The 13,422-nt window shown below is 44.0% G+C and overlaps 1 long non-coding RNA gene across 1 annotated transcript; it reads right to left on the bottom strand.

Moving 5' to 3' along the window:
- Nucleotides 1-10,946: 10,946 nt before the first annotated feature.
- Nucleotides 10,947-13,203, bottom strand: LOC124014087. Its single transcript, XR_006834960.1, has 2 exons — nucleotides 12,695-13,203; nucleotides 10,947-11,457 (listed from the first exon to the last, which is right to left on the bottom strand). It is a non-coding gene; the product is annotated as an uncharacterized LOC124014087 (long non-coding RNA).
- Between the last annotated feature and the right edge of the window lie 219 nt (nucleotides 13,204-13,422).

Raw genomic sequence — 13,422 nt, 5'->3', positions numbered from 1 at the left:
GGGTGACTAGTGGATAGTGATTTAGTTTAAGACAGGGGTGACTAGTGGATAGTGATTTAGTTTAAGACAGGGGTGACTAGTGGATAGTGATTTAGTTTAAGACAGGGGTGACTAGTGGATAGTGATTTAGTTTAAGACAGGGGTGACTAGTGGATAGTGATTTAGTTTAAGACAGGGTGACTAGTGGATAGTGATTTAGTTTAAGACAGGGGTGACTAGTGGATAGTGATTTAGTTTAAGACAGGGGTGAATAGTGGATAGTAATTTAGTTTAGTTTAATGATTTAGTTTAAGACAGGGGTGACTAGTGGATAGTGATTTAGTTTAAGACAGGTGGTGAATTTAGTGGATAGTGAATTTAGTTTAGTTTAAGACAGGGGTGACTAGTGGATAGTGATTTAGTTTAAGACAGGGGTGACTAGTGGATAGTGATTTAGTTTAAGACAGGGGTGAATAGTGGATAGTGATTTAGTTTAAGACAGGGGTGACTAGTGGATAGTGATTTAGTTTAAGACAGGGGTGACTAGTGGATAGTGATTTAGTTTAAGACAGGGGTGACTAGTGGATAGTGATTTAGTTTAAGACAGGGGTGACTAGTGGATAGTGATTTAGTTTAAGACAGGGGTGAATAGTGGATAGTAATTTAGTTTAGTTTAATACAGAGGTGACTAGTGGATAGTGATTTAGTTTAAGACAGGGGTGAATAGTGGATAGTAATTTAGTTTAGTTTAATACAGAGGTGACTAGTGGATAGTGATTTAGTTTAAGACAGGGGTGACTAGTCCCTCGACTTCTTGGCACTGACGGAAACATGGATCACCACAGACAACACTGCTACTCCTACTGCTCTCTCTTCGTCCGCCCACGTGTTCTCGCACACCCCGAGAGCGTCTGGTCAGCGGGGTGGTGGCACCGGGATCCTTATCTCTCCCAAGTGGTCATTCTCTCTTTCTCCCCTTACCCATCTGTCTATCGCCTCCTTTGAATTCCATGCTGTCACAGTTACTAGCCCTTTCAAGCTTAACATCCTTATCATTTATCGCCCTCCAGGTTCCCTCGGAGAGTTCATCAATGAGCTTGATGCCTTGATAAGCTCCTTTCCTGAGGACGGCTCACCTCTCACAGTTCTGGGCGACTTTAACCTCCCCACGTCTACCTTTGACTCTTTCCTCTCTGCCTCCTTCTTTCCACTCCTCTCCTCTTTTGACCTCACCCTCTCTCCTTCCCCCCCTACTCACAAGGCAGGCAATACGCTCAACCTCATCTTTACTAGATGCTGTTCTTCCACTAACCTCACTGCAACTCCCCTCCAAGTCTCCGACCACTGCCTTGTATCCTTTTCCCTCTCGCTCTCATCCAACACCTCCCACACTGCCCCTACTCGGATGGTATCGCGCCGTCCCAACCTTCGCTCTCTCTCCCCCCGCTACTCTCTCCTCTTCCATCCTATCATCTCTTCCCTCCGCTCAAACCTTCTCCCACCTATCTCCTGATTCTGCCTCCTCAACCCCTCCTCTCCTCCCTCTCTGCATCCCTTGACTCTCTATGTCCCCTATCCTCCAGGCCGGCTCGGTCCTCCCTCCCGCTCCGTGGCTCGATGACTCATTGCGAGCTCACAGAACAGGGCTCCGGGCAGCCGAGCGGAAATGGAGGAAAACTCGCCTCCCTGCGGACCTGGCATCCTTTCACTCCCTCCTCTCTACATTTTCCTCCTCTGTCTCTGCTGCTAAAGCCACTTTCTACCACGCTAAATTCCAAGCATCTGCCTCTAACCCTAGGAAGCTCTTTGCCACCTTCTCCTCCCTCCTGAATCCTCCGCCCCTCCCCCCCCCTCCTCCCTCTCTGCAGATGACTTCGTCAACCATTTTGAAAAGAAGGTCGACGACATCCGATCCTCGTTTGCTAAGTCAAACGACACCGCTGGTTCTGCTCACACTGCCCTACCCTGTGCTCTGACCTCTTTCTCCCCTCTCTCTCCAGATGAAATCTCGCGTCTTGTGACGGCCGGCCGCCCAACAACCTGCCCGCTTGACCCTATCCCCTCCTCTCTTCTCCAGACCATTTCCGGAGACCTTCTCCCTTACCTCACCTCGCTCATCAACTCATCCCTGACCGTTGGCTACGTCCCTTCCGTCTTCAAGAGAGCGAGAGTTGCACCCCTTCTGAAAAAACCTACACTCGATCCCTCCGATGTCAACAATTACAGACCAGTATCCCTTCTTTCTTTTCTCTCCAAAACTCTTGAACGTGCCGTCCTTGGCCAGCTCTCCCGCTATCTCTCTCTGAATGACCTTCTTGATCCAAATCAGTCAGGTTTCAAGACTAGTCATTCAACTGAGACTGCTCTCCTCTGTATCACGGAGGTGCTCCGCACTGCTAAAGCTAACTCTCTCTCCTCTGCTCTCATCCTTCTAGATCTATCGGCTGCCTTCGATACTGTGAACCATCAGATCCTCCTCTCCACCCTCTCCGAGTTGGGCATCTCCGGCGCGGCCCACGCTTGGATTGCGTCCTACCTGACAGGTCGCTCCTACCAGGTGGCGTGGCGAGAATCTGTCTCCTCACCACGCGCTCTCACCACTGGTGTCCCCCAGGGCTCTGTTCTTGGCCCTCTCCTATTCTCGCTATACACCAAGTCACTTGGCTCTGTCATAACCTCACATGGTCTCTCTTATCATTGCTATGCAGACGACACACAATTAATCTTCTCCTTTCCCCCTTCTGATGACCAGGTGGCGAATCGCATCTCTGCATGTCTGGCAGACATATCAGTGTGGATGACGGATCACCACCTCAAGCTGAACCTCGGCAAGACGGAGCTGCTCTTCCTCCCGGGGAAGGACTGCCCGTTCCATGATCTCGCCATCACGGTCGACAACTCCATTGTGTCCTCCTCCCAGAGCGCCAAGAACCTTGGCGTGATCCTGGACAACACCCTGTCGTTCTCAACTAACATCAAGGCGGTGGCCCGTTCCTGTAGGTTCATGCTCTACAACATCCGCAGAGTACGACCCTGCCTCACACAGGAAGCGGCGCAGGTCCTAATCCAGGCACTTGTCATCTCCCGTCTGGATTACTGCAACTCGCTGTTGGCTGGGCTCCCTGCCTGTGCCATTAAACCCCTTCAACTCATCCAGAACGCTGCAGCCCGTCTGGTGTTCAACCTTCCCAAGTTCTCTCACGTCACCCCGCTCCTCCGTTCTCTCCACTGGCTTCCAGTTGAAGCTCGCATCCGCTACAAGACCATGGTGCTTGCCTACGGAGCTGTGAGGGGAACGGCACCTCAGTACCTCCAGGCTCTGATCAGGCCCTACACCCAAACAAGGGCACTGCGTTCATCCACCTCTGGCCTGCTCGCCTCCCTACCACTGAGGAAGTACAGCTCCCGCTCAGCCCAGTCAAAACTGTTCGCTGCCCTGGCCCCCCAATGGTGGAACAAACTCCCTCACGACGCCAGGACAGCGGAGTCAATCACCACCTTCCGGAGACACCTGAAACCCCACCTCTTTAAGGAATACCTAGGATAGGTTAAGTAATCCCTCTCACCCCACCCCCTAAGTTTTAGATGCACTATTGTTAAGTGACTGTCCCACTGGATGTCATAAGGTGAATGCACCAATTTGTAAGTCGCTCTGGATAAGAGCGTCTGCTAAATGACTTAAATGTAATGTAAATGTAAACTAGTGGATAGTGATTTAGTTTAAGACAGGGGTGAATAGTGGATAGTAATTTAGTTTAGTTTAATACAGAGGTGACTAGTGGATAGTGATTTAGTTTAAGACAGGGGTGAATAGTGGATAGTGATTTAGTTTAAGACAGGGGTGACTAGTGGATAGTGATTTAGTTTAAGACAGGGGTGACTAGTGGATAGTGATTTAGTTTAAGACAGGGGTGACTAGTGGATAGTGATTTAGTTTAAGACAGGGGTGAATAGTGGATAGTGATTTAGTTTAAGACAGGGGTGACTAGTGGATAGTGATTTAGTTTAAGACAGGGGTGACTAGTGGATAGTGATTTAGTTTAAGACAGGGGTGAATAGTGGATAGTGATTTAGTTTAAGACAGGGGTGACTAGTGGATAGTGATTTAGTTTAAGACAGGGGTGACTAGTGGATAGTGATTTAGTTTAAGACAGGGGTGACTAGTGGATAGTGATTTAGTTTAAGACAGGGGTGACTAGTGGATAGTGATTTAGTTTAAGACAGGGGTGAATAGTGGATAGTAATTTAGTTTAGTTTAATACAGAGGTGACTAGTGGATAGTGATTTAGTTTAAGACAGGGGTGACTAGTGGATAGTGATTTAGTTTAAGACAGGGGTGAATAGTGGATAGTAATTTAGTTTAGTTTAATACAGAGGTGACTAGTGGATAGTGATTTAGTTTAAGACAGGGGTGAATAGTGGATAGTAATTTAGTTTAGTTTAATACAGAGGTGACTAGTGGATAGTGATTTAGTTTAAGACAGGGGTGACTAGTGGATAGTGATTTAGTTTAGTTTAATACAGAGGTGAATAGTGGATAGTAATATAGTTTAGTTTAAGACAGGGGTGAATAGTGGATAGTAATTTAGTTTAGTTTAATACAGAGGTGAATAGTGGATAGGGATTTAGTTTAATACAGAGGTGAATAGTGGATAGGGATTTAGTTTAATAAGGAGGTGACTAGTGGATAGTAATTTAGTTTAGTTTAATACAAAGGTGACTAGTGCATAGGGATTTAGTTTAGATTAATACATAGGCGACTAGTGGACAGTGATTTATTTTAATATGGAGGTGACTTATAGTGATTAAGATTATTTTAATATAAAGGTGACTAGCTGATACTGATTCAGTTTAGTTTAGTACAGAGGTGACCAGTGGACAGCGATTTAGTTTAATATGGTGGTGACTAATAGATACTGATTCAGTTTAGTTTAGTACGGAGGTGACTAATAGATACTGATTCAGTTTAGTTTAGTACGGAGGTGACTAATAGATAGTGATTCAGATTATTTTAATATGGAAGTGACTAGTTGATAGTGATTTAGTGTAATAGGGAGATGACTAGATGATAGTGATTTAGTTTAGTTTAATATGGAGGTGACTAATAGATAGTGATTCATATTATTTTAATATGGGGGAACCTAGTGGATAGTGATTCAGTTTAGTTTAGTACGGAGGTGAGTAGTGGACATTGATTTAGTTTAATATGGAGGTGACTGGTGGATATTGATCTGATTTAATATACAACCAAGAGCAAACCTAAAACACATGGTTGCTTCGAGGGGAAAGGAAAGGAGAGGAGGAGAAGGGGGAAGGATAGGAAATGAGAGGAAGAGAAGTGGAAAGGAACGGAGAAGAGTGAAAGGAAAGGAAAGGAGGAGAAGGGGAAAGGAACAGGGAAGAGTGAAAGGAAAGGAAAGGAGGAGAAGGGGAAAGGAACAGGGAAGAGTGAAAGGAAAGGAAAGGAGTGAAAGGAAAGGAAAGGAAAGGAGAGGAGGAAAGGAAAGGAGAGGAGGAGAAGGGGAAAGGATAGGAAGACAAGGGGAAAGGAAATGAGGAAGAGAAGGGGAAAGGAACAGAGAAGAGTGAAAGGAAAGGAAAGGAGGAGAAGGGGAAAGGAATGGAGAAGAGTGAAAGGAAAGGAGAGGAGTGAAAGGAAAGGAAAGGAGAGGAGGAGAAGGGGAAAGGAAACACCTCTAAAAGAGGCTGGAAAAGATTGGTGGAAAATCATCTGGGAGGGGTGACTGATATGGTTTGTGGTGGTGGTGGTGTTGAGGAGGAGGAGGAGGGAGAAGGGGGGTGAATTTTCCACTGCCAGGGAAAGAACGGCTAAATCAAATTAATTAGCTTCTTCATCTCCAGGCAGCTACTCAGGCATGCTGTACTGGCAAAGAGAGGGAGAAGGAGAGTGTACACAAGAGAGAGAGTGTAGAGAACTTGGTGGAGGAGTGAAGAGCCTGTTATATGTGCTCGATTCAGGAGAGCTGGGAGGGTGGGGGCAGTGGGGCCTGGGTATTGGTGAGGGAGGAGTGGGGCATAATTCTCATATAATCAGGAGAGGAGGGTTGTTTTGCTGGTGTTCAGCGGCGAGTAGGAAGTAGCTGTGCGTTGACTGTGTGGCGGGCCTTTAGTGCTGCAATCCGGGTTTATGATACTTCCTGTTCCTAAAACGGCATACTTTTTCAGAGCGCTGTCAACACCCCAGCTCTTCCGCAATGCCTCTTTAAATAGCAGGCACACCTCAATTTGACACCGAGAAAAGAGAATGGATGTGAAGAACAGCAAAAGAAAGAGAAAGGGAGTGTGAGGGAGAGCGACAAAATCAAATCATTCCCCAGTGATAAAAAAAGGACAAACACTATGATAATACCGTTGACATCGGGAGAAAGAGAGCGAGAAAGAAAGAGGCAGATGGTCAGAGGCGGTGGCACCAAGCCAGAGAAAACATAAGAGGCAGAGCAAAAAAAACAAAGAGAGAGAGAAAACAGTGGTTGGGCAAGGGGAGAGTCCGTGCAGCCAGCATCTGGTAGTCTCTACAGCTCAGTATGAGAGAGGGAGGGGGAGGAAGAGAAGAGATGGAGAGAGAATATGGGTGAAGCGAGGTGGTATGGGAGAGAGTGACAGAGGGAGGAAGAACATAAGAGAGAGGGAGAAGAAGAGAGAATAAAGGACAGGGGAGGCGGTGCGGGTGTGAGCGAGGTGATATGGGAGAGAGTGACAGAGGGAGGAAGAACATAAGAGAGAGGGAGAAGAAGAGAGAATAAAGGACAGGGGAGGCGGTGCGGGTGTGAGCGAGGTGATATGGGAGAGAGTGACAGAGGGAGGAAGAACATAAGAGAGAGGGAGAAGAAGAGAGAATAAAGGACAGGGGAGGCAGTTCGGGTGTGAGCGAGGTGATATGGGAGAGAGTGACAGAGGGAGGAAGAACATAAGAGAGAGGGAGAAGAAGAGAGAATAAAGGACAGGGGAGGCGGTGCGGGTGTGAGCGAGGCAGCAAAAAAGGGGAGAGGTAAATAGAATTAGGGAAAGGGCAGGGCGTGAAGGATAGACAGACCAAGAGAGGGAAGGGGAGATGGCCGGAGTCAGGGGCAGTCCTCTGGGGGATAGGAGGACTCAACCGTGCTGCTTGTGCCAGACTTTGTCGCACCGCACGGAGCCCAGATTAACACTAAACCGATTGTGACGGGAGGTGGGATCAAGTGCAATTAATTTAGCACCTCAGATAGTTCCGGAAAAGAAAGAGGCTCTAAAAGCCTTCACACAATGGAACATCACGTGTGTGAATCTCCTCCAAAAGCACTCCGTGCCTCCTGCAAGAAGACAAAGTGTTCCCTCAGACTTGGATCCTTCAATATCAAAGCATCTTAAATTACTATCATGTTTGTCAGAAGACGCAAGAATGACAATAAAAAATGCCTACGTGAGACATTAAGGTTGGATCTGATGGGTGGATGATTAGGGAGGTCTAAAAGAGAGCAACTCGGTGACATCATCAACACAAACAGTAAACAGGACATTCCCTGGGCTCCCTGTGAAGGTCTGGGATGCCTTTCAAGAGAACAGCTCGCTTGTTCCGTTTAGATTTGTTAAACAAGCAAGAGCGTGCCTCTTACTAAATGTCATGATCCATTTTATTACAAAACAGCAGGCCAGTGTATATAAACTGAAACGTAATTTGTTTTTATGGAGTTGGAAGCTAAACATTTATGCTTGACCAATTAATCTGTTAGATACTAATATTATCAGAATGGGCTGAATCCAAACATACATTTCTCTTTTGATCATGTGATTAGACACAGGGTGTAATTCAATAATTGCGGATACTGGATTTCCACAAGGCGCCTTCAGAAGTGATTTGCACAGCAACGTGTCCTGAATGGAAGGAATTCACAATTGATTAAGAAACCGCAGTCCCATGTTGTGACCCGGTCAGGTGGCCTACTGATGGCAAACCTGGCTGAGAAATCATCAGGCACATGTAACAGGGCTGACCATTTCTAAATCAAGTGCTCTCTCCACTGGCTTCCAGTTGAAGCTCGCATCCGCTACAAGACCATGGTGCTTGCCTACGGAGCTGTGAGGGGAACGGCACCTCAGTACCTCCAGGCTCTGATCAGGCCCTACACCCAAACAAGGGCACTGCGTTCATCCACCTCTGGCCTGCTCGCCTCCCTACCACTGAGGAAGTACAGTTCCCGCTCAGCCCAGTCAAAACTGTTCGCTGCTCTGGCCCCCCAATGGCGGAACAAACTCCCTCACGACGCCAGGACAGCGGAGTCAATCACCACCTTCCGGAGACACCTGAAACCCCACCTCTTTAAGGAATACCTAGGATAGGATAAAGTAATCCTTCTCACCCCCCCCCCTTAAAAGATTTAGATGCACTATTGTAAAGTGGCTGCTCCACTGGATGTCATAAGGTGAACGCACCAATTTGTAAGTCGCTCTGGATAAGAGCGTCTGCTAAATGACTTAAATGTAATGTAATGTAAATGTGAGTATGATAGAACCACATTTACCTATGGTATTACATAGTGTCATCTCATGTGTTTAGTTAAGACGCTTTATGCGTACCTTTAAAGTGTGGCAGACAAAGACAAGAATACACACACATAGTAAACCAAGCCCAATAGTTAGTAATAGGCCTGCACTACAGGTGCGTGTGTACCTGGGACATCGGTGGTAAAGGCAGGCATAAAAAGCTACATAATCTAACACTCCCTCCCCACTATTTCCTCCGGCTCTTAGCCTACCTTCCGTCGGAGACGTTTAAACAGGGGTCCAGAATCTCAGAGTCAAAATGGAGTCACTTATCTCCTCCCCTGCTGTTCCTGGGTCCCTCCCCATCTCTGAACGTCCCTCCCTTCCTCACTGTGCTACAGAGGACTCCCTCGCTTACTCACCCAGCTGTCGCTGGCTCGCACACTGCCAGGCAAACACTGAAAACGAGAACTCCTTCTGGACAAGGATCATTTTAATCCCTTCAATGAATATAACACACAAAAACAAGCACACTCATGTACGTCACCCATCCCACTGAGGACACTAGTCTCAAATTTAAAGTGTTACACACACCCACAAATGACATACTCACAGATCAGTATTCACATGGTAGATTAGTCACCCTCTCTAGGAAAATAAGTCACAATTTACAACTCAAAGTGCCTGAGTGATAAGGTCCATAATCTGGGTCTATGTAGCTCAACATAAAATGTAAACTAAGATTGTCATATGATATAGGCCTAAGAAATTAGAATCCATTGACAACTTTAGGACCATGCAAGAGGGGTGGTGCTAATGAATCAACAGAGTATTTTGGACCAGGTTACCTGTTTTGAATAAGCATTATATACATATACTAAGCTGTTGGCATAATACAGTATATTGGACCAGGTTACCTGTTTTAAATGTAGGCAGCACCAGTAGGAGGCTGAGAGCAAGGCAGGGGACATTTCCGCATATGAACTGTTGTTGCGCAATTTCATTACCAAGCATGCCATTGGCATCATAGACCATAAGGGGGAGCCAAAAGACTGATAATGGTTTGTTTGTATAACAGCACAGTGGTATCCTTTTACAGGCCTTCAGAAAGTATTCACCCTTTACTTTTTCCCACATGTTGTTACAGCATAAATTTAGAATTAATTAGAGATGTCACTGGCTTACATACAATACCCCATAACGTCAAAGTGGAATTATGTTTTATCAACATTTTTACTCATTAAATAAAAATGAGTATTCAACCCCTTCGTTATGGAACATTCTGGAGTAAAGATGTACTTAAGTCACAAAGTAAGTTGCATGGACTCAGTGTACAATCAGTGTTTAACATGACTACTACCTCATCTCTGTACCCCACACATTCCACAAAGACCAGAGCAAAAGCAGACATTGAATATCCCTTTGAGCATGGTGAAGTTGTTCATTACCCTTCTGATGGTGCATTAATACAGCCAGTCACTACAAAGATACAGGCGTCCTTCCTAACTCGGAGAGGAAGGAAACCGCTCAGGAATTTCACCATGAGAGCTATTGTGCCTTTAAAACAGATAGAGTTTAATGGCTGTGATAGGAGAAAACTGAGGATGCATCAACACTGTAGGGGCTCCACAATACTAACCTAATTGACAGAGTGAAAAGGAAGCCTGTACAGAATAAAACATGCATCCTGTTTGCAACAAGGCAATAAAGTAATACGGCAAAATATGTGTCAAATCCAATACAACACATTAGTGAGTACCACTCTCCATAGCTTCAAGCATAATGGTGGCCACATAGTATGGGTATGCTTGTAATGGAAAGGGCTGGGGATTTTTTCAGGATTCAAAAAAAGAAACAGAATGGTGCTAAGCACAGGCAAAATCCTCAACCTTTCAGCAGGACAATAACCTAAAACACAAGGCCAAATATGCACCGGAGTTGCTTATCAAGAAGACAGGTTATGTTCCAGTGGCCGAGTTAGTTTTGACAAATCTATTTGAAAATCTATGGCAAGACCTGAAAAAGGGTTTCTAGCAATGATCATCAACCAATTTGGCAGAGCATGAAGAATTTGGGAAAAAAATGAAATAGGAAAATGTTGCACAATCCAGGTGTGGAAAGCTTACCCAGAAAGACTCACAGCGGACGCAGGGGTGTGAATACTTATGTAAATGAGATGCATTTCAATTGTAATAAAATAGCAAACATTTCTAAAAACATGTCATTATGGGGTAGTGTGTAAGAGAAAAAAAAAACATTTAAAATATATTTTTAATTCAGGCTGTACATTTTTTTTACAAATTTTTAAAATCAAAGCACTTGGAAATAAGGATACAGCTGATCTGACTACTATAACAGCTTGAGGGTGGGAACTTGACAACTGTCATATACAGAGTCTGCCAAATAAATGAGAGCAAAGTGGCATGTTCATGCTGTCAACAGTGAAACACCCTTCAATTCCCAAACACATAAACAGAGTCAATAAGTAACTTTGATTTCTTTATTACTTTAAACAAAATACAGTTACTACAATCCTTTAATTTAAAATCACTCAACAATCAGGGGTGTACATTTGCAACTACCATTCTAAAAAGGAGCAGCATACAGAAGAGCCTAGCCACTAAGAAAAGTATTTGCAAATCGGTAATGCAAACTGATTGGTTTATGGACATGCCGTTTAAAAATCAACCGATGCAGTGCAATCAATGTGATCATATATCTAACAACTTCCCTGTTAAACCTACTTGCTCTAGTCTTTAAAAAGTCCTCCTGGCTACACACTCATGCAAGAACAAACAAAAAAGTTGTTAAGGGGGACAACATTCTACAATATGTTACATCAGCTTTTAGGTGTACATTTTTAGTTGAAGACCTCTTGGTCTTGTGGTAATGTTCTGTAGCAAGAGTTTTGTGAACAATGTCTACAGTGGCTGGTCCACTCCTGAGCCAGTCAGTGGCAACAACCAGGTCCTTCCATGGTGAAAACACTTCTGGTACCTAGTGACACAGGAAATTCGTGAAACGGAGAAATAGCTCGCTACCTAGTTAGTACAATCCCTGAACTCAATTTAGATGGTACCTGAATATGTAAGCTGTCAACGTTATACAACACATCTATTTAAAAGTATATCAAACAACAGGTCTGCTTGAACGCTAACTTTCAGTTTCTCTGGTAGCTAACAGGACTCCATTTTTCTTGCCAACAAGAAGCACAAGCCACAACACCGCCATGTTGAGACGAGGTTTCAACGTTAAAATGTACAACGTTAAATTAGTTGGTAGTAGCTAGCAATTGAAACAAAATAGTCCCAACAAAAAAAAAAACATGAATTAACATTCAAGTATCAACCAAAACAAATGTATAGCAACGATATTGAAAAAGAAAAAACAACAAGACGACCAGAGAATGTCATGAGCTGCTAGTTATCCGTCCGAGAGACAGACAAGCAGCAGTGTTTTTGACCATGTTGTTGTGTAGATTAAAGTCAGCATGCCAACTCTGCTAACTAGCAAGATTACGCAACACCTATACAAATAACTTAAGCAATTCGATAGCCAACTATCGTAACTATATCAAAACTTTTTTTTTTTTACTCAGTGCCCACCTTTTTTCTATGAATATTACAGACTTAGCTAACATATTTATACATCTGACCAACAGGGGTTGGCGAGTTAACGTTACCTGGTCGCTCCGGATGCCATTTTTCTTGTAACTATCTAGCTATATTAGCTAGATGTTTTCCTATTTAAAAAAAATGAAACTAACTAGCAAGCCAATGAGTCTATTGTACTCGGTGATATTTAAACAAAACCAGGGCTAAAATAGTATAAAACATGTGTTGCTAATTTTCCATCGTTGAATCGCGGGTTTTAACAGTGTCTACAAAGGGGTACCGACGTTGGATAACTAGTTGGGTTGGCAACCCGGGTCCTGGAGTGAAATTACCAATTAGTTGGTCAGGTGTGGTGCCTAATTGGAACAAACTCTTGTTTTCTGCGGCACCAAATATTATAGTACTACTATGTGGAAATCTGATTTTACATAGACTTTGGTTTGCCGTCTAGAGACAGTTACCGCCAAAGCCAAGCTGGGTCATTTCGTTTTAGACGTGGCCTTCCAATCGCGTCCCTATTTCAGAATATAAATAACAATGTACATAACATTAGCGAAATGTACTCTTTAAAAACTAGTATTTCAAGCTTTCCCGTTATAAATTACGGTAACGTCTTTCACCGTTATTGTATTAAACATCGCAGGCTTTTGTCGGATTTTCCCAGTTGGAGTACTTCAAATAACACTGACCACGCCGGCATGGTTTCCACTTGAGACCGAGGATTCTCGCGTAGTCCCGTAAAAAAACAAAATGTTGTTGTAAAGTAATAGTAACTTCGACATCTTCTTAAAAAACATAAGAAAAATAACTCGTTTTAACTGGTTTCAAAATAATAATACTAAGCGAAAAACCACTTTAAATACGTCTTTGATTTTCCGAAAGGTCGAGGTAGGCCTCGTGAACGAGCTTCTTTTCCAAGAGTTGTAGCCGATCCAGAGCGAGACCAACGAGACAACACGGATTTAAAAAAAATAATAGCTTAGAGAGGAAAAATAAGAATCGGTGAAGTTCGGCAAACATCGGAAATAAGGCGGGTTTTTCCAACGCCATCGTATCTCTATAGCCATTGGTTAATCTCTGCTTATTAATGTATATTAATTATGTAATTGACCAACCACATTACATTTTATTGAATATTTATAGAACTACAACCATATTTACATTGTAGCCCCGCCTCTGCTCTGTTCTGACCAATGGTGAGCATTTCAATCAATTTAGTGCCTGCTTTATGTTTCAATTGGCTAAAGAAGAGAACGTAAGCTACAATTGGTCATGCGTCTTATGAAATGTATTATTCATGTTAGGATCTTGTGTAGCCAATTAACGTTTTACTACAAAGATCCATAAC

Source organism: Oncorhynchus gorbuscha, linkage group LG25 (assembly GCF_021184085.1).
Source record: "Oncorhynchus gorbuscha isolate QuinsamMale2020 ecotype Even-year linkage group LG25, OgorEven_v1.0, whole genome shotgun sequence".
Classification (NCBI taxonomy): Eukaryota; Metazoa; Chordata; class Actinopteri; order Salmoniformes; family Salmonidae; genus Oncorhynchus; species Oncorhynchus gorbuscha.
Note: the sequence above shows the minus strand (reverse complement) of the source record. Positions and strands in the feature narration are given on the sequence as shown.